The sequence below is a fragment of the Terrapene carolina genome, unplaced genomic scaffold, assembly GCF_002925995.2.
Source record: "Terrapene carolina triunguis isolate 2854851 unplaced genomic scaffold, T_m_triunguis-2.0 Scaffold88, whole genome shotgun sequence".
In the NCBI taxonomy this organism is placed as follows: domain Eukaryota; kingdom Metazoa; phylum Chordata; order Testudines; family Emydidae; genus Terrapene; species Terrapene triunguis.
The window spans coordinates 24,412,729-24,433,435 of record NW_020664439.1 but is presented as its reverse complement, the minus strand read 5'-3'; positions in this window follow the sequence as shown (position 1 = coordinate 24,433,435).

Genomic DNA, 20,707 nt, shown 5'->3' with positions numbered 1-20,707 from the left:
CCCAAAGACAGAATTGAGTGAAAAGGCAGTTTCTCTTCATACCATGAAGAAAGAAGCCTTCAAAATCAAAATTGGAGAATAGCTGTATGGAAACAAATTAAGTATTATTCTCTGGGCTTTTGTACATACTTGCAGAATTTGTGGTTTAAAAATTTCTGGAAGAATTAAGAGCATTGTCCTCATTTGATTCAATAATTTTCTGCATATAAAATATTAAGTTTACTGTTGTGGAAAGTTACTAGCCTTTAGCAGAAAACATTCTTGCAGTGTTCACATTGCAATGTATTCTTAGCCGAGAAAGGTATTCAAATAGTTAGTATTGGTCCAACTATTTACAGGTATAAAAGAGTTGCCAGTTAATTACACTCTTTGAAAAACAGAGTTGTAGCCAAGCCCTGAGGTAACCAGAACCAGCATACTTATAGTGGTGACATGTGTTACCTTCAGAGATCCCCTCATGGCCAATTCCAGCTGCCACTTCTGCTTGTCTTCCTTTCCTTGGAAAACAGTAGTTAGCCCTTACCACAGCTCACTATGACATGGCATGCAAAATTCCATGTCATGCTGGGTTGATTGGACACATGTTACCAATGCACATTTCTTGTAACCACCACCCAGTCAGTCATGTCTCAAATGCCGATAATGTCTTAGTCACACAACTAGATGTCCAAATACGGCACCAAGTTAGATATTAGTACGCTACTTCTGATCACTAAGTATGTAAAAGGCTACCTCCAGCCTGGACAGTATTCTTGGGAAACATTGCACAAAAAGGAACCAGGAATTGCAGAAACCACCTAGAGATCAATGAAGTATCTGAGGACTGAAAAGTTCACTATGTGGCAATTAGGTTACGTTGGAGAGAAAGCAGCTAAATCCAAGATGTAGCAGAAGAGCACTGCTAAGAGCACAACCAGCCAGTGAAGAAAGGCTTCATGTGCATGGCAGCACAGTCCGCCAGCAGAGTGAGAGGTGGGCAGAGCTGCTGAGACAGAGCTGGCTGAAAACCAAGAATTCCATTTTGTGGAAATAAAAATGCGTTTTGCATCTAGTTCCATTTTCCAACAGGATGAAACTGAGACTGTTTGAAGTTTTTCATGAGCAAAATGGAGAGTGACCAACCCAGTGGTTAGGGCACTCAGCTGGGATGTGTGCCTGATTCAGAGCAGGGACTTGATCTCTGTCTCCTGCATCCTAGGTGAGAGCCCTAACCACTGGGCTGTTGGCTATTCTGGGGATTCTCTGACACCAGAAATTTATACTGGCTCTGAGAACTCTTCCCAGCGAAGCTTTAGTCAAAACTGAGCTTTCCACAGAAAGTGACAGAGGGTCCTGTGGCACCTTTAAGACTAACAGAAGTATTGGGAGCATAAGCTTTCGTGGGTAAGAACCTTGAGGAATTGGCATTTTCTGACAAAAGACATTTTGTCAAAAAATTCCTGAGCAGCTCTGTCCTGAGATTCACTAATTCAGGAGCAAGCTTGTAAAATCTCTTGGCCAGTTTCAAAACAGCTGTAAGAGTTAAACTCCACTGAAGTCAATGGAGCAATACCCACTTATACTGGGTCTGACTTTAGTCCATTTGTTTAAAACACTAACGATTAGAAGTAACCGTACAATAAGCCTCCCCTCCCTGTTTATCTTATGGCCTCAGGGGCAAGAGAAACCTCCAGTTATCTGAAGGTTCAGGCTATAGCTACACTACAGAGCTTGCTGCTGCACCACTGTAGCGCTGCTAATGCAGATGCTCTAAGCTGTTGACTTCATTTCTCCAGCCCCTGTTAGTACCAGTAGCTATGTCGGCAGGACAAGCTGTGCACACCAGCGCTTAGGTCAGTGTAACTTACCTCGCTCAGGGGGGTGGTTTCTTCACACCCCTGAGCAACATTACAGCTTAGGTCAGTATAAGTTGTGTGTACATAGCCTCAGATAATCAAGAGAATTAACTCTGTAGGTTTTGAATATCCTGAGGAGAGACTTCCAAAGCCTGACGATCACTTCCCCTAATTAAAGACAACAGGCCAACGCTCCCAGGACTGTCCAAACACACCAACCCAAGGACTGGCCAAGGCAGCAGAAAAAGGCAGCGGCTGTTCTCTCTAGGACATAGGCACATACTGTATGATTAATACTTCTTGATGAGTCTGCACTGAGAAACCAGTGCATAAGGACTTGTGCTAAACAGGAGACATATCTATCCCTCAGATAACGAATGAACCATTTCTGAGTACAGACCCATAACCTACATTTGTCAGCCAGCTCAAAAGAAACAGAGCACCAAGACAAATTGTCAGACTCAGCAGCTTAGTCAGAGGAAGTAAAATACTGGAACAATATTATGAAATCAGGAAATTCTCTCTATATAGATATGAAGAACTGTAGGAGGAAGAGAGTGGTCCAGGGCTACGAAGAGATAACTGCCCTGGAGCACTTCAGTTAAGTTTGTAAACCCATATACGAGGATTGGTTAAGGGGCTTCAGAAAGATAGGTACTATGAGAGGAAACTTGTCTGAAGGATTGGATAAGACCAGTAGGTTGGAATGATACGTTACACAGATGCAGTCAAGTCTTTTTTGCCTTGCACAGGTACTGTCCCCTTTCTGCCCTCATGCGGCCAGTTTATAATTCTTCCCCTGAGTATTTGTGTGAGAGGATGGGGAAGCTGAACTGAAGTTAACCCCCTTGTTCACTGAGGACTGGAGTATCCCTGCCCGCATCATAGTAACACAGAATTCTAGAAAAGGACAATGTGTCAAATTAACATTGTCAACACAGACAGTGGCTCTCAACCTTTCCAGACTACTGTACCCCTTTCAGGAGTCTGACCTGTCTTGTGTACCCCCAAATTTCACCTCACTTAAAAACTATTTGCTTACAAAATCAGACACAATAACTGAAAATTTGCTAACTTTCTCATTTTACCATATAATTATAAAATAAATCAATTGGAATATAAATATCATACTTACTTTTCAGTGTATATAGTATATAGAGCTGTATACACAAGTCATTGTCTGTATGAAATTTTAGTTTGTACTGACTTTGCTAGTGCTTTTTATGTAGCCTGTTGTAAAACTAGGCAAATGTCTAGATGAGCTGATGTACCCCCTGGAAGACATTTGCATATCCCCAGGGGTACACGACATACCCCTGTTTGAGAACCACTGAACACAAACACCTGTAACCGTAACAGACTTACACAGAGTCCTAGGACTACTTTACTTTAATGTTTTGCCATATTAAAAATGAAGCCTCAGTTTTTACAACAAATTTTCAAATGACAAGAGAAGGTTTGTAAGTTATCCACAATACATTTGTTGAGTTCTGAAGGCTCATTGTACGCTTATGGTGAACATTCCAAAGCCTCACCCTCTGTCCTGTACATGTGCATCATAAGGAGGAGTGATTTTATATTTAAGTGAAGGAAGAACAAATTACAGGCACTTGAACAGAATGTGAGTAATGTCAGCAGCAGGTTATAATTTCCCAAGCTGCAGATAGGGCAGGAAGAGAAAGGCAGCAATAAAGTGCTCCTACAGCTGTAAGTAAGTTACAGAGGCCTAGGCCCAGATGTAAGAGAAAACAGGACAGTTTGGTATCTGTGGAGGTATAAAGGTACTTACTGAAATGGTTTTGCAAACTTCTGTCTCATCTACATATTCTGCATGTATATCTAGCCTTTTGATAAAGTTTGGCATTTTCAAAAGCCTTCAGTGTTGGCATAACCCTGTTCCTTTTAAGGAGTTTTGCAGCTGTTTCAGTGGGAGCAAAGTTAGACCAATGCTGAGCTGTTGTTTTTTTTTAAAATCCCAGGGCTAGCTGTGCCTCTAACCTTTGTTCTGGTCTCTGAGCTCAAACCCCCATCTACCCACAGTGCTAGGCCTTGTGCCTTTAGCTTTTCTGGGATACTTACCCAAGGGCATCCTCGCTTCTATTTTTAGTGAGCTAACACAGGTATGTCTACGTGAACTGCAGTTCATAATACTCTAAGGCAGGAGTTCTCAAACTTTTTCTTTCTGAGACCCCCCCAACATGATATAAAAATTCCACTGCCCATCAATGCCCCAGTAACCGTTTTCCTGCACATAAAAGCCAGGGCTGGCGTTAGAGAGTAGCAAGCAGGGCAATTGCCTGGAGCCCCATGCCACATGGGGCCCCACAAAGCTAAGTTGCTCAGGCTTCGGCTTAAGCTCCAGGTGGCAGGGTCCAAGGCCCTGGGCTTCAGCCCTGCACAGTGGCACTTTGGCTTTCTGCCATGGGCCCCAGCGAGTCTAATATTGGTCCCGGACCCCTGGCTGAGAACTGCTGCTCTAAGGCAGCGTTTCTCAAACTGTGCATTGGGCCCATAGCGTCACTTTAAAAGCTGTATTTCATGACCCTTCCATCTTCTTTCTGCCACATCTTCCAGTTCCGATCTTTGCATTTAACAAAATATTGGCAAATCAGAGTTAAGCAGAAACAGTTACACTCGCACTTAGTCAAGGACTGCTAAAGCATATAAAGAAATTGATCATTAGACAGCTTGGGGAATGTGTTCTTTTGGGGAACAAGCCTATATCAAAGACAACAGAGATATTCCTACACCAAAGTCCTTCATTTAGGAGAAGAATGTTAAGAGGTTCATCCCTGCTCCAATGAATGTTAATGGGGATTTGCCATAGTTTCAGTTGAAGTGGTATTGGGTCCACGTATATATTTTTGCATAGATAAAATTATTTTTTTTAATTCCTACTGATGCAACAACAGAAGGAAGAGCAGGATTAGAAAGTTAATTAAGTTGATTTAAAGTATTGAGAGGCTCCATTTTAAAATCTTGACAACATTTGACTTTGTTGTTGCTATGTCTTAAGTAATCAGCTCTGTCAAAGATGTAAAATGGCCCCCTGGCTGGTGGCAATATTAAAACCCGGAGAGAAGAGTACTTTCCAATAACAGGCTGTTTATGGATATCGCCATCCTTGTTGGCCATGGAACTGCTGGAAGAAGATTAATGGACTCTCCTCCTAACTTGCCACTGGTCTTTAGAACAAAAACAAGTCAGTGGTTTGGCTGAGGACGGCTGTCTCATTGTAGAGGAGGCAAGCCTTGGAACAGTCTAGACCCTGGGATGGAATAATCCAGACAAGAGGGAGCCAAGCTGAGTAACATCAGTCTCAGCGGTTCTGGAAAAATGAATCAGATAGCTGGCTACATATGGCAGCGTGCAGTTATTCGGGGCACTTTGTAGTTCTGTTTCCACCTAATATACCAGTGGAACTTTTGCCTCAGTACAGTATAGATGACAGGATCAGACCAGCCTCACATTTGTTATCCAGTTTGACAGAGAATACCAAGTTTGTTATTACAGTCAGTTCAGAATACATTACATTGTGCCAACCCTTTGGCTGAGGAGGGGGAAACTGCACTGTCTACGTTTGTAGTGGTACTTTGGTGCTCTAGAGTACGTGTGAAAAGTACTCTGAGCTAGCCTCTTTTTTGTATTCTAAGCTACACTTAGGGGTTGTCTATCTGGATAATTAGTACGTGGCAAGCTGGGGTGTAAATCTACCTCACAATAGCCTACAGCACATTAACTGGCCATGTGGACCCTGCTCCCATGCACTAGTTCTTTACCCCATTTTGAAATGGTAGTATGTCAAAGCGAACTACAGAACTTTTAGTGTGTGGCAGCAGGATACACAGACAGTTAGTGCACAGCAGGCTAGTGAAAAGTAGATTTACTCCCAGCTTGCCATCAACTAACTGTTCATATAGACGAGCCCTTATATATCAATCTTCATCCATAAAGCTCAAAGCATTTTACAAAGGTGGGTAAGCAAGTTTGCTATTTATTGGATTGAACTTCTTTTCTTACATTTATGAGCTTCTAACTTGAATGGCCCTCATATATTTAGAAGTATTACTCTATACAGCAACCAAAGTAAATGAATAAAGCTGGGGTGTGGGAGGGGGGGGAGAAAGAAAGAAAGAAAGAAAGAAAGAGTGTTATATGCCCAGTGCAGTGTATTCTTCATACCAGACAGTCTCTGAAATTACATGGAAAGTGATGAAGCTAGAAATGTTTCAAAACAAATATTTACTCAGTGTTTCTGTTGACTTGGACTGGGCATCTTCTAGGACAGAACTTTTTCAGTGGATAGCTCTTCTCCAAGAAGCAGTCATCTTGGCATCTTATTCACAATTCTTTAGCTTTAAGATACCAATGATGGGCCCTCAGTAACACTGGAGATCCCCAATAAAGACGGGGCTTCCCCTATTCCAGAGTTTATGGAACAGTCCAAATTTCCATTATTGCATGTCCTCTGAACCCAGCTTGCAGAACTATTGAGAATCACAAGTTTGCTTTGATTGCTGCTGCTGCATCACACTTCTACATTAATGCATGATAAAGCATCATTATGTGAAAACAAACCATCACTGACAGGAGTGGTTGTATCTTAAGGTTTTCCCCAAAACTAGCTTTATGGGAGGAACTCCCTAAACCTGGTTCTAATGCAGGATCATAAGTATTTCTGCCTCGTGGGGACTTTTCTAACTTTGTAACTCAGGATTACTGTTAGTCACTTTAAAGAGCTTAAGGTTTCTCTCCTGGATCTCACTGACTGTGTTTCTTCAGCGATAGAGTCAGTTTTTAGCCTTACTGCTATAAAGCAAGAAGGATATGGTTGGTGGAGGAAGAAGTGGCTGAGTGGAGGGTCCAAGAGCTAGCCTGTCTGCACAAGAGAGAATAGGTTAGGGATCACGTCCCCATGTACTTCTTACTTCTGCTCCAAATGATGTCCTCAGTTCTACCAGAGAACTAATGGGATTGCACAGGAGTAACTGATGACTTTATTTGGAAAAAATGGGCCTGATTTACCACTGAATTAACTCCATCTTTCCACTGAAATAATTCACATCTTTATTAGTAATTACTGCTTACTAATATTGCTTGTTACTTTGACACTCAGGTCACAGGTGGTGTGTGCATGACTGGCTGTTGAAAAGAACTATTTTAAAAATGAAGAGTAAGGAAATTTGAAACTGAATCAGTGAGACACAAACCCTGCCACTGTAGTCACTTTTCAGACTAATCCTATTTGATGGTGGCTCAAGTATCTCCTTGGGCCAAGCACTCCATTGCGCAGTAGTTTTTTAATCTGTAAACTACACTCATTTTTTAATTTTGTGTACAGCCATTATTCCTTGTTATGGCATTATAAACCCTGTAAGCTATGTATCAAGTATTTGTATACTATCATAGCCTTCCATCTCCTTTCCCCCAGACTGTATCTATGGAGTTAATTTAATCTCTCTCTTCAAGTCATCTAATCTACGAATAGCTTTGTCACGCTTCTTTAGAATCTCCTTAGTTGACCCTTTTATTATTCTAGGGCTAGGTAGAACTGTGTGGGCACTTTAGCAGTGAAACCCCAAACCCTTGTGAAATTTGTCTAGTTTTTAGGATCAGTTGTGAACCCAAAAAACAAAAGCAGTTTTGGACAAAATGTCTCTGTATCTCCTTTAAAGCGCTCAATGAAATGATAAGCACAGATGATCAATCTTTCCTACCCTTCTCATGTGGAGTGATACCGGATGGGTCAGATATTCCCACTGATTTCAGTGGAACTATTTACCGAGTAAAGAGTGTTATTCCCATAAGTAAGACTGGTAGAATCTGACCTGAACTTCAAGGTTATATTTCATGATTATATTTTGGTTACTATAGACTTACCCAGGCAGGTATGAGGCCCATTCACTGCCTCAGTGTCCACCAGAGAAGGAACAACTAGTTTCCAGCACTGTTAGGTTGCTGAGGTGACTTAGCCCTGCAGCTGAGTCACAAAAGTCCACCCCTTTCAGAATTAAAGTCCAAAAAGAAGCACAAAATTCAATCTTCCACTCCAGACTCTTGCCACGCACAGCCCTTCCTCTTAGTGTCTGTCTCATTCCACAACAGTCTTTAGCTCTTCTTGGGCTCCACTTCCAGCCCTGCTGAGCTCCCCTCCAGTCCCTTCTCCTTGTTGACAGAGATGTCTACACTCCTCACAGTGATAGGGCAACATAGGGGGAACCCATACTCAACCTCTACTACGGGTCCCTAGCATTTGAACTCTAAACCATTGGGCCACCTACCCCATAACCCAGGCTGCCCTGTCTTTCCTTCCCTGGATCTTTTCCTATGAATTCAGGCTAAGCCTTCTCACCCACTTTGCCTGCCTTTCCCCACACTCTTTAAAAAGGCCCTCTATCCTCCAAGGCCTGCTCTCCAGGGACTGTCACCCATGACTGGACACAGGCTGCCCTTATATCTCCCAGCAGGCCAGTTCTTAGTGCTCCCCATCACATTACCCTCGTACTCTCATTCATGGGCAGCAGGTAAGGCTTCCCCTGAGGAAGGCTAGCTCCCTGTCCTGCCTCTTCTGCCCATGGCCCCACCCACACTCCACCCCCTCTTCGCCCCAGGCCCTGCTTGGCCTCCTCCCTGCTCAGCCCCAGCGACCGGCAGGGGGGAGGAGGGACAGGGCGAGCGGGGAGTCTTGCAGGGGGTGGTGGTGGAGGAGAGGATGGATGTGGCAAGCAGTGGGCAGGGAAATCTCACTGGGATGGGGGTTGAGGAGGGACACAGCGAGTGACAGGGGTGAGGAGGGACACAGCGAGTGGCAGGGGTCTCGCGGGGAAAGGGGGTGGAGGAGAGGAGGGATGCGGGAGCGGCAGGTGGGGGGCTCTCGTGGAGGTGGAGGAGAGGAGAAATGCAGAGAGTGGGGGGAGGGCCTCGCAGGGGTGCGGGATGGAGGAGTGGAGGGACACGGCGAGCGGCTGGGACCTCCAGAGATGGGGGGGGGGGGTGGGGGGAGAGGAGGGACTCACCAGGCAGCGGTGGGTGGTGGGTGCCTCAGGGAAGAGGTGGAGTGCAGGCAGGGCCACCACAGCCCAGGCGTCCGGCAGCAGGTCAGGCTTAGCCTTCCCTGGCCTATTATACCCACTGCCCATGCTCTCATTTCCTCCACCTTTGGAGGTGGGCTAAATCTGGCATAGGAGAGGGCTGAGCCTTAAACCACCCCCATCCCTCCCTTAAAGGGCTAGCTCACCCCATGAGTCACAACAAAGGTCTTCTGTTCTGGGTTGAACAAACCCTTGAGAACTCTTATGGAACCACACACAATGTAGAGCTTAACAAAACGTCCTGGTTTAGTTTTCAGTTTTGCTTTCACCATAGTAGATTTCAGTAACTCTAACCTGAAATTTAAAGAGAAACTTAAGAAACTACATAAATCAGAAGAATTAATCAAAACCTACATGACTAGAAACAGGCAAGTTTTACACAGTTCTATTAAGGAAGTGCTTCAAATTATATGGCACACACCAAATGCAGAAAGCAACAGAGGGTCCTGTGGCACCTTTAAGACTAACAGAAGTATTGGGAGCATAAGCTTTCGTGGGTAAGAACCTCACTTCTTCAGATGCAAGTAATGTACCCACAAAAGCTTATGCTCCCAATACTTCTGTTAGTCTTAAAGGTGCCACAGGACCCTCTGTTGCTTTTTACAGATTCAGACTAACACAGCTACCCCTCTGATACTTGACACCAAATGCAGAGGCATCAATGCTGCAAAAGGGAGATGTGGGAGGGGCGCTGAAGGCTCACATGACTCTCCCCAATCACCTGTGGGGGGTAAGGGCCCAGCAGCACTCAGGAGCCAGGGCTTGAGTGTGGAATATGATGAGGTCTGTGCTGCTAAAACTTCTGCCCTTGGTGCAGGGAGTTTGTTTATAAACAGAGGCAGAGTGATTAAGATAACCAAAGGCTTGTCATTTAATTAAATTAAGGACCATTAGATGATTCTGAAAGCATTCCCCAGCACTCCAGTTAAAAGACAGGAAACAAAGGGTAGGAATAATGGTCCATTTTCGGAATGGAGATAAGTAAATAGAGGTGTCCCCAGGGGTCAGTACTGGTCTAGGATCAGTGCTGTTCAACATATGCATAAATGATCTGCAAAAAAGGGGTAAACAGTGAGTTGGCAAAGTTTGCAGATGCTACAAAATTACTCAAGATAGTTAAGTCCAAAACAGACTGCAAAGAGTTACAAAGGGATCTCACAAAATTGGGTGATTTGGCAACAAAATGGCAGGTGAAATTCAATGTTAAATGCAAAGTAATGCACATGACAAAATATAATCCCAACTATACAAACAAAATGATGGTGCCTAAATTAGCTGTTACTCATCAAGAAAGAGATTTTGGACTCATTTTCAGCACTCTGGAAGCACTATGTTTCCAGAGTACTGCAAATGTATAAGAATCCTTCTCACTGTGCCTGTATCATCCTGAACTCACTCTCCAGCTTCAGAAGACTTAAAAATTATCTCCAGTCATCAACGGGACAGATGCAATTGAATAACATAGCTGTCCTTAACGTGCAGGCTACGTGGAGACGTGCCCCCCCTTAGCTGGTGTCCCCCTTTGTGTCCCTCCAACGTGTTGCCCCTCTAGAATAACATCCCCCTTTTGTTTTGCATCTTGCTCACAAATGCTTAATATTACTAAGCTCGTGCTTTACTGTAGGTTAAATAAAGAAAAAAAACTAATGGATATGTGCAGAATGTGTTTTTTAATTGTCAGTAAGCTATATGGTGAACAAACCTATGATGTCTTAAAGTGAAGTATTATACTGCCTGTTTGGAACTTGTCCTAAATTTTAGTATGTTACATCTTATGCTAATAAATAAAAGTTAACTGACTGGCAGACTTGTTGAATTTTTGCGGTATTGGCAAGGACAAGCTTATGGTCGAGTGCTTGCAAAAACAGAGAAATCAGTTCTGAGAGCTTAAATACCGGGCTCCAGGCTCACCAGCTTTAGCTTAGCGAACACATGCTTGACTTATTTCAGTTTTACTACAGCTTGTCTGATTCATGTATCAGGAATAAAACAAAAGTCAATTAAGATTTAGTTATTTAAAATTAAATGTGCTTTTGATGCCTTAAGTGCCTACGTATATTTAGATTACTTAGATTAATGCACAAAGCTAAGTAAATGTATTTCCTCATTGTTTTTTCCTGGTGCAGTAGAAAGCGAAGATCACCAGGTTTTTGTTTTCATATTTGAACTTTATTCAGTTAAAGAATTCAGTAACATTCACAATTTTAAATGTAGTATAAGACTCCTATCTATTACCATTGAATGTCTAAGAAAGAAAAAGAATGTTTATTTTAGTAGCTGCCAAGCTATTTCCAAACCCCCAACTCTATTCCACATCCCTAATAGAAACATAAAGAATAAAAACAAATTACTAACACTTACATAATCTTGAAACCCTCTGCATGTGCTTCATTGCAACTCCTTTTGCACGTGTATTGTGTAATTGCAGTACAAAATAGCACCTACACAAGTAAATACTTCACCTGCATAAATACCTTGTATAAACACCTCACCTGCAGCAGGGTGAGAGCAGTGTTTATCTGGAAATGTAGTCATACATGGTCTTACATGTTTTTGTGTTTGGACCTCCACCTCCACTTTTTTGAAAATTTGGCCCATTACAACCAAAAGACAAAATGAGTCTTAGCTCTAGTAGAGAAAGCAAAATGGTGCTGCTGGCATGGAGAGTCTGAGTCATCTTGCTAATGCACTATGAATCGGGAACACCAGCTATCTGGATTTGGTCTACTAGCTACAGGTGCGACAGGCCCCTGCCCCTCGCTGTGGTTGATAGCATGTACTAATGAAGGAGTATGCCACTTCTCTCTGGAGCAGCAGTAAGATTTGCTATGAACTGTTTCTCAGCTAGGAGAGAAGCAAGGGGGGCCTGGAAAATGTCATTAGTTATACATTTTACTATTGCTCCAAAATAAAGTAGCATATCTTCTCCTTAGAACATGGTACTTAATCACAACATATGCCCAGGGAGCTTGGTCAGTAGATCTTATTCCCTTGAGGTCATCCGGTGAAATTGCTGCTCCCACAATTAACACTCAGAGGAATGCCAGACTGAAGTCCTGACTAATTACTGCATGGGGGAGGGCCATTGGGAGAAAAAGAACTCTGAATCCTCTTATCAAGGCTCCCAGAGCACTTTTACAACAGCCCCTTTAAATTGTACATATGAAGTTATTGATCTATTTGAATAGTTGTTGTAAAACCTGGGAAGTCTTTTAATACATGGGAGGTACTAGAACTACACAGTATCTCCTCTATGGCAATGTTACATAGTGGTTAGGGTGGGGTCTGCCAGTTAAGAGAGTTGGCTTTTACTTCCTCCTCTTCCACACTGACTAGCCAAGGGGCTTTGGGGTCTGTGCCTCAAGTTCCATATCTGTAAAATGGAGATAATAATAATTACTTACCTTGTTAAAGTGCTCTGAGACCTTTGAGTGAGTAGTGTATTTAATTGACCATTACAGATTCCCATACTTTTTCAGAAAGGATGGGGATTTGCATTAATTAAAGGAATATGCCAGTAGCAACAGGGAAAGGAGAAAATGAAGGAAGGTGTGAAGTCAATAAACCTATTTTTTATTACATTTATTTTATATTTATTTTCTCTGGGAAAACATTACATTTCCTGATTGTATTTTTTTACTTGCATTTCAACAGCGCAGTTTGGATCATGCTCTGAAATATTTTTTGATGTGAGAAAGTTATTCTCCTAATTAGGTTATAATATTAATGCCTGCAGCGTATAATATATTCATTCTCAGAAAGATCATTCAGATTGCCGTATGGTGCTGGCACAAACTAACAGAAACACAGAAATGCACAGTTAAGTGTGAAATGCAGCACGTGTCCTCAAGTGCTTTCAAAGCATAATAAGGTTCACCAAGAAAGCCATTAATATTGTGCTCCAGAGTGTCCAGTCACTCGTGGGCATGTGATATGTTTCACATTTAACAGAGGTTTTTCTCTGTTAGTGGTTTGTTCCCACCTAGAGGTGGGCTGGAAATGCTTTTCACGTCCCACAAATATTTTCAAGAGTTCAACATTTTTTCCCCATCTCTAATCGGGATGAAAAGTAGAAATGTCAAAAATATTTGTGAATCCAAAAAAAAAATGCTGTTTTTTTTCATTTTGGCTTAATCAAACCATTTTGTTTCAGTAATTTTGAAATGTTTCATTTTGATTCAGTCTATTAGGTTAAATTTCTAAACCAAAAGTAGTTTCATACCTGAAAACAGTAATTTTTCATTTTGAAAATGTCAAAACATCTCATTTAGACAATTCTGAATTTTTTTTCTCAACTTTTTTTCGAGTTGAGAAATTGGGCAAATCCAACTGAACATTTAGGTTTTGACAAATCAACATTTTTTGATGAAAGAACAATTCATTGAAAAATTCCTAACCAGCCCTAGTCCCACCTTAATTCGCTTTTACCATACTATGTGTAAGCTACATTGTTTTTGTCGTCTTTTAAAAGTCAATTTAATGATCTTGAAAGGTGCCAGTCTGACAGCTCTGAGAACCTATGTCTTCTGTTAATCCAGTGAATCAGTACAGCTTAGTCAGTGGTAATGCACGCTTCATAACATCAACCTCCCAATGTGTCTCAGCCCTGTCCTGAAAGAATCACCTCAATGCAAAGTTATTTCAGTCTCTATGCCCAGCCAATCCTGGTCCTTTCTAATGAGATTACCAACAACGAAGTCAATTAATGCCACTGTCTGCTAGGAAACTGACCAAAGCAGTAAAAGTATTACACATAAGCAACCCAACAGTCCCTACCTGGTAGAAAGAATTTTTAAAATTTTTATACAAGAATTGTGATTTTTTTTAAAAAATAATTTTTACTTTTTTGACAGAGCAAAGACTATTCTAAAACCAGTTACATATGTAAATAAATTAAATTACAAAACCATATGCTTTGAATTGTGATTGGTCAACTCATCCAGAATTAGTCTATTCACAGTAGAAGTCTATGATAAATAAGGATGCACTAGAACACACTAATTCATTCTAGTTACTGCCAACAAATCTAGGAAAATCTGGTTTCATTCCTTCCCTTACATAATGCTTCAGCAGGATACCAACTAGTTATGCTAATACATCCAGATACACTTACAACAATATCATCTTAATGAAACTCTCTGAGAAAGCTCTAGAACTATTAATCTTGTAGTTTTGCGATTTCCAATTCATCCCAGTAACCAAGGATCTCAAAGCTTAATCTACAAGGATCTATAACAGCTTAATCTAGTTAAAGTTCACCTTTTCTTCCTCTATGCAGTGGTGTTGTAGCCATATTCGTCCCAGAATAGTAGAGAGACAAGGTGAGTGAGGTAATATTTTTTATTGGACCAACTTCTGTTGGTGAGAGAGACAAGCTATCAAGCTTACATAGAACAAGAGCTCTGTACAGCTTGAAAGCTTGTCTCTGTCATCAACAGAAGCTGGTTCAGTAAAAGCTATTACCTCACTCACCTGTTCTTCCTGTAATTTAAATCCATATTAAGCTAACATCAGCTTTTATTATCTTTCCCATGGGTCTCTCTGATGAACCATTTCATAGGGATCTGGGGGCACAGGTATCAGTGAAAGAAATCCTGAGAGCACAGGTCCCATAGATACTTAGCAGCAGAAGGCCCCAGAGCTTCCTCATGGATGGTCTCAAGCTTATCTATCAGGAACTGTGCATATCTTAAGGTATCTGCAAGGAAAAGGGGTGGACAGGGCTAGAATTACTGCTAAAGGCTACCACCCTTCACATAGGGAATTGCAAAGCCTTCCTCCCCAGCGATCCCTCAATTAATAAAGTTGTGTGCTGTTGCTTTTACTTTAAAGAATGATGAAAAGTGTCTTTAATTCCCTATTCTTCAATGGCCTCAGCAAGGTAGTTATGCACTTTACGCCTTTAATTTAATAAAAGATTTATCCACAAAACACCATCCAATAGAAAAATTGCATTATGAAGGGGCCACATGTCTATTCAGTGGCATAAAATATGTTTGTTTCCAAGAGTAAACATAGTATTTATTATAGAAGATGAAATGGAACAAAAAGTTAGAAAGGCTATTTCTTTTGGATATTAACTATGAATTGGAACACCAGGAATGAATTTGGCCCCAGGTTTTGATTCTTTTGTGTAACGTGGAGGTCAGATTACCCATGACTATTTTGTATACAACTGAAAGATCCAGGGACTTCTTCAGAAAGAAAAGAAATAGGCCATTGGTACATCTGAATTAAATAAGGATTTTAATGCATTAACTTCACAAAAAATGTTGTGGTAAGACACTACAACTGGTTTGATTTTATTTTACAATTTGGAAACCATTGTTTCTACTTCTGTAAAATGATCTATGACAATACAGGAGCCAAAAAGAAATTCCTGTGACTTCCTGCAGAGTGTTACTTCAACAGCAGTCATATTTTTACAAGATATAAATGGAATCATCCAGGCAAAAGTAAAGATTTCTTGATGCATTTATTCATTTTAAAACATAATCAATTTATCCAAAAGAACCCTGTGAAGAGCTCAACATATTGTGCTTATATCACTTATTGTTTCACTTAAATTGAATACAGACTATTGGATTTTCTTCTCAATGCTAAAAACAGTAGAGATTTAATAAAAACAAAAACCAATTTAAAATGGTCTTTACTGTTGATTATATTTCAAGAACAAAGCCTATTTTAAAACATTGCATTTTTTCAATTCTATATCCAGAAACAAAAAAGGACAGTTTTTCTTTGTAACTATACTTGTGTGGTTTAGTGTCTTTCTCCCAATTATATTTTCTATACAAACCATATTTTTTCAATACATTTTGAAACTCTTCAGAAGTAAATCTTCCAAATGCATTACAGTTATCTTATTTTTGTCACTGTAAATTATTTAGCACAGAAATGAAGAATCATAAAACAATGTTTATAGAAAATGTCATTGTTATGTTAAGGAAACAATCCCCAGCCCATAAAAGGGTTTCTACACTAATCATTTTCTTGTGTATTATATTTGGGCTTTGGCATGTTAAGAAATTCTCAAAATATTACACCTTAGGCCAAACTTTAGAAGTCTCTTTTTGTCAAATAAATGTTTAACTTAAAAGACCAATTGCCTCTGCTTTATTCAGCTATTTCTGATCCACAGGTTAAGCCAATGACTTGCATGTCCATAAAACACTATATTTTAATGAGCCAAATACTAAATCCTCAGTAAGGACTGTGTCTATTCCAAATTCCAAGTTTCAGACCTATTCTTATTGCAGCAGGTTTGAAAACATTACAGTTACAATTTGCATACTATTGGAAAAGTGCCTTTTCCCCACTATGCCATTGCTTGTAACCAAGGTGCATGCATAGACATGTAAACAGGCATGTACATCTCACCACTATGTTCTTGACTAACAGAGAAGCCTCAATGCAGTACGAAGTTTGAACTCATCAGCTCTAGAGTCCAGTGTGACAGTCTGTGGTGCAATCCAAACCAGTGAGGTTTGTGTCATTGCCTGTCCTGTAACCCTGGGAGTCTCAGAGTGCTTTGCTGCTGTCGCTCCCACCCTGGGCTGCTCACAAGTGAGTGACTGTGTGTTAAGACAGCCCTGGTGCAGCAGCTCTGACCCCACCAGCCTGTCAACAGCCCCACTCTAGCTTCCACCAGCTTTGGTTACTACTTGCAGGGTGACTGCAACGCATTCCCAATTCAGAATTTTCCTAAACTGGCTGTTCTATAATGTCCAGCCCTCCCCTGGATAATTCAGAGAAATAACATGGTTTGTTTGTTCTTCTAAAGACACAATAACACGACAGTTTATTAATTTCACTGGGGAATACACGTTCCCCTTTAAACACTAAGTTGGTTTATAGTGAACATAAAACAAATTTATTAACAAAATATAGTATAAGGAATGAAGACAGAAAGAGTTACAAGTAAAACAAAATAAAATAAGAACATAAGAATGGGCATACTGTGTTAGACCAATGGTCCATCTAGACCAGTGTTTCCCAAACTTGGGACGCTGCTTGTGTAGGGAAAGCTTCTGGTGGGCCGGACTGGTTTGTGCTGCGTCCACAGGTCCGGCCGATCGCGGCTCCCACTGGTCGCGGTTCGCCGCTCCAGGCCAATGGGGGCTGCTGGAAGTGGCGTGGGCCGAGGGACGTACTGGCCGCCGCTTCCAGCAGCTCCCATTGGCCTGGAGCAGCGAACCGCGGGAGGTAAACAACCTGGCCCGGCCCACCAGGGGCTTTCCCTAAACAAGCGGCGTCCCAAGTTTGGGAAACACTGATCTAGACTAATACCCTGTCTTCTAACAGTGGCTGTTGCCAGATGCTTCAGAGGGAATGAATAGAACAGGGCAATTTGTCAAGTGATCCATCCCCTGTTGTCCGTTGTCCAGTTCCCCTTTCTGACAGTCCAAGGTTGGAGTTTACTTGTATTTTGTCCGAATTAGTTCTACTACGCTTATTGCCAACTAACTCTCTCTTCTTATAAAGACAATCTTCTTATAAAGACTAAATTCCATCTTTGTGGAAAGATCTTCAAAATGTACCATTTTCTCACTTGTTCCAGTAAGCAATTTTGAAACAGCCATGTGGCTCAAACTGTGATATGGGCAATGATGTGTCTGGTTCTCCAAAGGCTTGAATCAGCAAAGTACATGCTTAATTTTAAGGGCTCATTCAGTGGGACTACTTGCAAGCTTAAATGCTTTCCTAGGTCAGGGCCAGAGTGCTCAGAACCTTGCAGGACTGAGTCCTACAGAACTAACCCCATCATTTTGCCCTACTACATGTATATTAGTTGAGCCACATGGCAGTTTCAGAACTACTTAGGACTGAACTCTAAATGACCATCAGTGAAAAAAAAGGCAAAAGACACCAGACAAAGCCAACAAATATGTATGTTGCATTAAAACAGAAAAGAAAACGTCCTTTTACAAAACTAGAAGAGTCAGGATATCTGGTCACCTTATCTTACCATGCCCAAGATCAGGAAATGTATTGTTAGTTTGAATCCTCACTGGGAATTGAATTCGTAACACCAGACAACACAGGTTCTATTCACAAATCTGTCATAAGATGTTGTTTTGTACCACTTGGCTGGAATCTAAGTAAATGTGTGTAATGTGTCCCTGAACACTGGTAATTTAGAAACCGTTTAATCAATCTACATATTGATTAAACGTAAGTAGATTTAACAGAAACTCTTGCTTTGCCACAATGGCTGTGTAACCGTTTATCATCACTAGAAAATACTTTAGTCATCGAGTCCAAGGTTCTCAACCTTTTTCTTTCTGAGTCCTCCCCCCAACATGGTATACAAACTGTTTTTCTGCCTATCCATTAGATTCAAAGTTGTATTAAATTGACAGATACACACACAAGGAAATGATAATATAGGTAAAAAAATAAAAAACTGAAGCGTGAAACTTGTTGCTGGTGCTGATCAACAATTCTGTCTAGACGTGGGAGTATCTTTGACAAGCATATGTGCATGTTATGGTCAATGTACATCTTGACTCAGTACTTTGTTTTCATTGATGTTATAGCTGACCTGCACAGCCCCAGGCCCTCCATTGGCCAGCCGGGAAACCTGCACAGCCCTAACCACTCCACCAACCTGCACTAACACAGCCCCGCCATCGGCCAGCTAGCCAACCAACTACACAGCACAGCAGGGCTGGGGCTTGGGCTTGGGTTCCTTCAACCCTGCATGGAGGGTTTGGGCTTTAGCTTTCTGCCCTGGGCCCCAGCAAGTCTAACGCCAGCCCTACTTGACTGACTCCCTGAAATCTGCTTGTGGCCCTCTATGGAGCCGCAGAACCCTGGTTGAGAACTGCTGATCTAGTCAACTTTTACTTTAATATATCCTTCCCGTAAAGTAATTCTGCAATTGTTCTAACAGTTAGTGCATTTTTGAGCTGGTATCTGTCAATGTTAGTTTTGCTGAAAGACAAATAAGAAATGTTAAATTGTTTAGAAGAAAAATACAACATATGGTGATATCACAGCTATATTCATTTAAACAAGTTAAACAAGCAGGTTCAGTACTATCGTGGAATAAAAGTGTTATATTTTTAAACTGATGAAATAAATAATTATGATTAAAATGTTTGCAATTATTATTAGTTTTCAGTAAAAGCCCTCTGCATGGCAAACTTCATCACTAGGCTATAGAAATATACCAAACTAAGCTTAGGAAAGAATAAAATTTGTGGGTTTCTTCCCGGTCAGCTTAATTGATAAATAAATTAGACATGAAATTTTCAAAAGTGCTCAGCATCGGTCTAACTCTGCTTCAATTGAATTCAATGGGCATTTTACTGTTGACTTCAGTGGGAACACAGTTAATCCAATGAGGAGCACATTTGAAAATCCCACCTTATACTTTTAGATATGATCAAGGCTACTTGTCCTGCAGATGGGTGTATAACTTCCATATAAATCCTTGCATGGTGTCAAATATCAGGGGTAGCCGTGTTGTCTGTATCCACAAAACAACAAGGAGTCCAGTGGCACCTTAAAGACTAACAGATTTATTTGGGCATAAGCTTTCGTGGGTAAAAAAACCTCACTTCTTCAGATGCATGGAGTGAAAATTACAGATACAGGTCTGTGAGAGGCAGACCTTGGGAGGTAGGCCAGTCCTCGCTTACAGACAATCCCCCAACCTGAAGCAAATACTCACCAGCAACTACACACCACACCACAGAAACACCAATCCAGGAACCAATTCCTGTAGCAAACCTCGTTGCCTACTTTGTTCCCATATCTACTCTAGCGACACCACCAGAGGACCCAACCACATCAGCCACACCATCAAGGGCTTATTCACCTGCACGTCTACTAATGTTATATATGCCATCATGTGCCAGCAATGCCCCTCTGCAATGTACATTGGCCAAACAGGACAGTCCCTACATAAAAGAATAAATGGACACAAATCGGACATCAGGAATGGTAACATACAAAAGCCAATAGGAGAACACTTCAATCTCCCTGGACATTCTATAACAGATTTAAAAGTAACTATTCTTGAACAAAAAAACTTCAGAAACAGACTTCAAAGAGAAACAGCAGAACTAAAATTCATTTGCAAATTTAACACCATTAATTTGGGCTTGAATAAGGACTGGGAGTGGCTGGCTCATTACAAAAGCAGCTTTGCCTCTCCTGGAATTGACACATCATCTATTATTGGGAGTGGACTACATCCACCCTGATCGAATTGGCCCTGTCAACACTGGTTCTCCACTTGTGAGGTAACTCCCTTCTCTTCATGTGTCACTATATAATGCCTGCATCTGTAATTTTCACTCCATGCATCTGAAGAAGTGAGGTTTTTTACCCACAAAAGCTTATGCCCAAATAAATCTGTTAATCTTTAAGGTGCCACTGGACTCCTTGTTGTTTTCATATAAATGTTACTTCGGCTGACAAGGGATTTTGAAACATACTTGTATCTGTGACGGGTTGGATCACAGAAATCCCTTTGGGACTGCCACCTGATGTGCTGAGACTACCCCTGAGCCCATTTTCCCTGGCAGCTTGGGACTTCAGAACCCTGCCTGGTTGTGCCAGACACGCTAGCCTGCTACAAACACAGACCCAGGTCTGAACTACGTCCCCCAAAAGCTGCAGGCTTAACTGAAAACAGCTTAAGAAGTGTTCCTGTCTCCAACACCCAGATGCCCAGTTCCCAATGGGGTCCAAACCCCAAATAAATCCATTTTACCATGTATAAAGCTTATACAGGGTAAACTTATAAATTGTTCGCCCTCTATAACACTG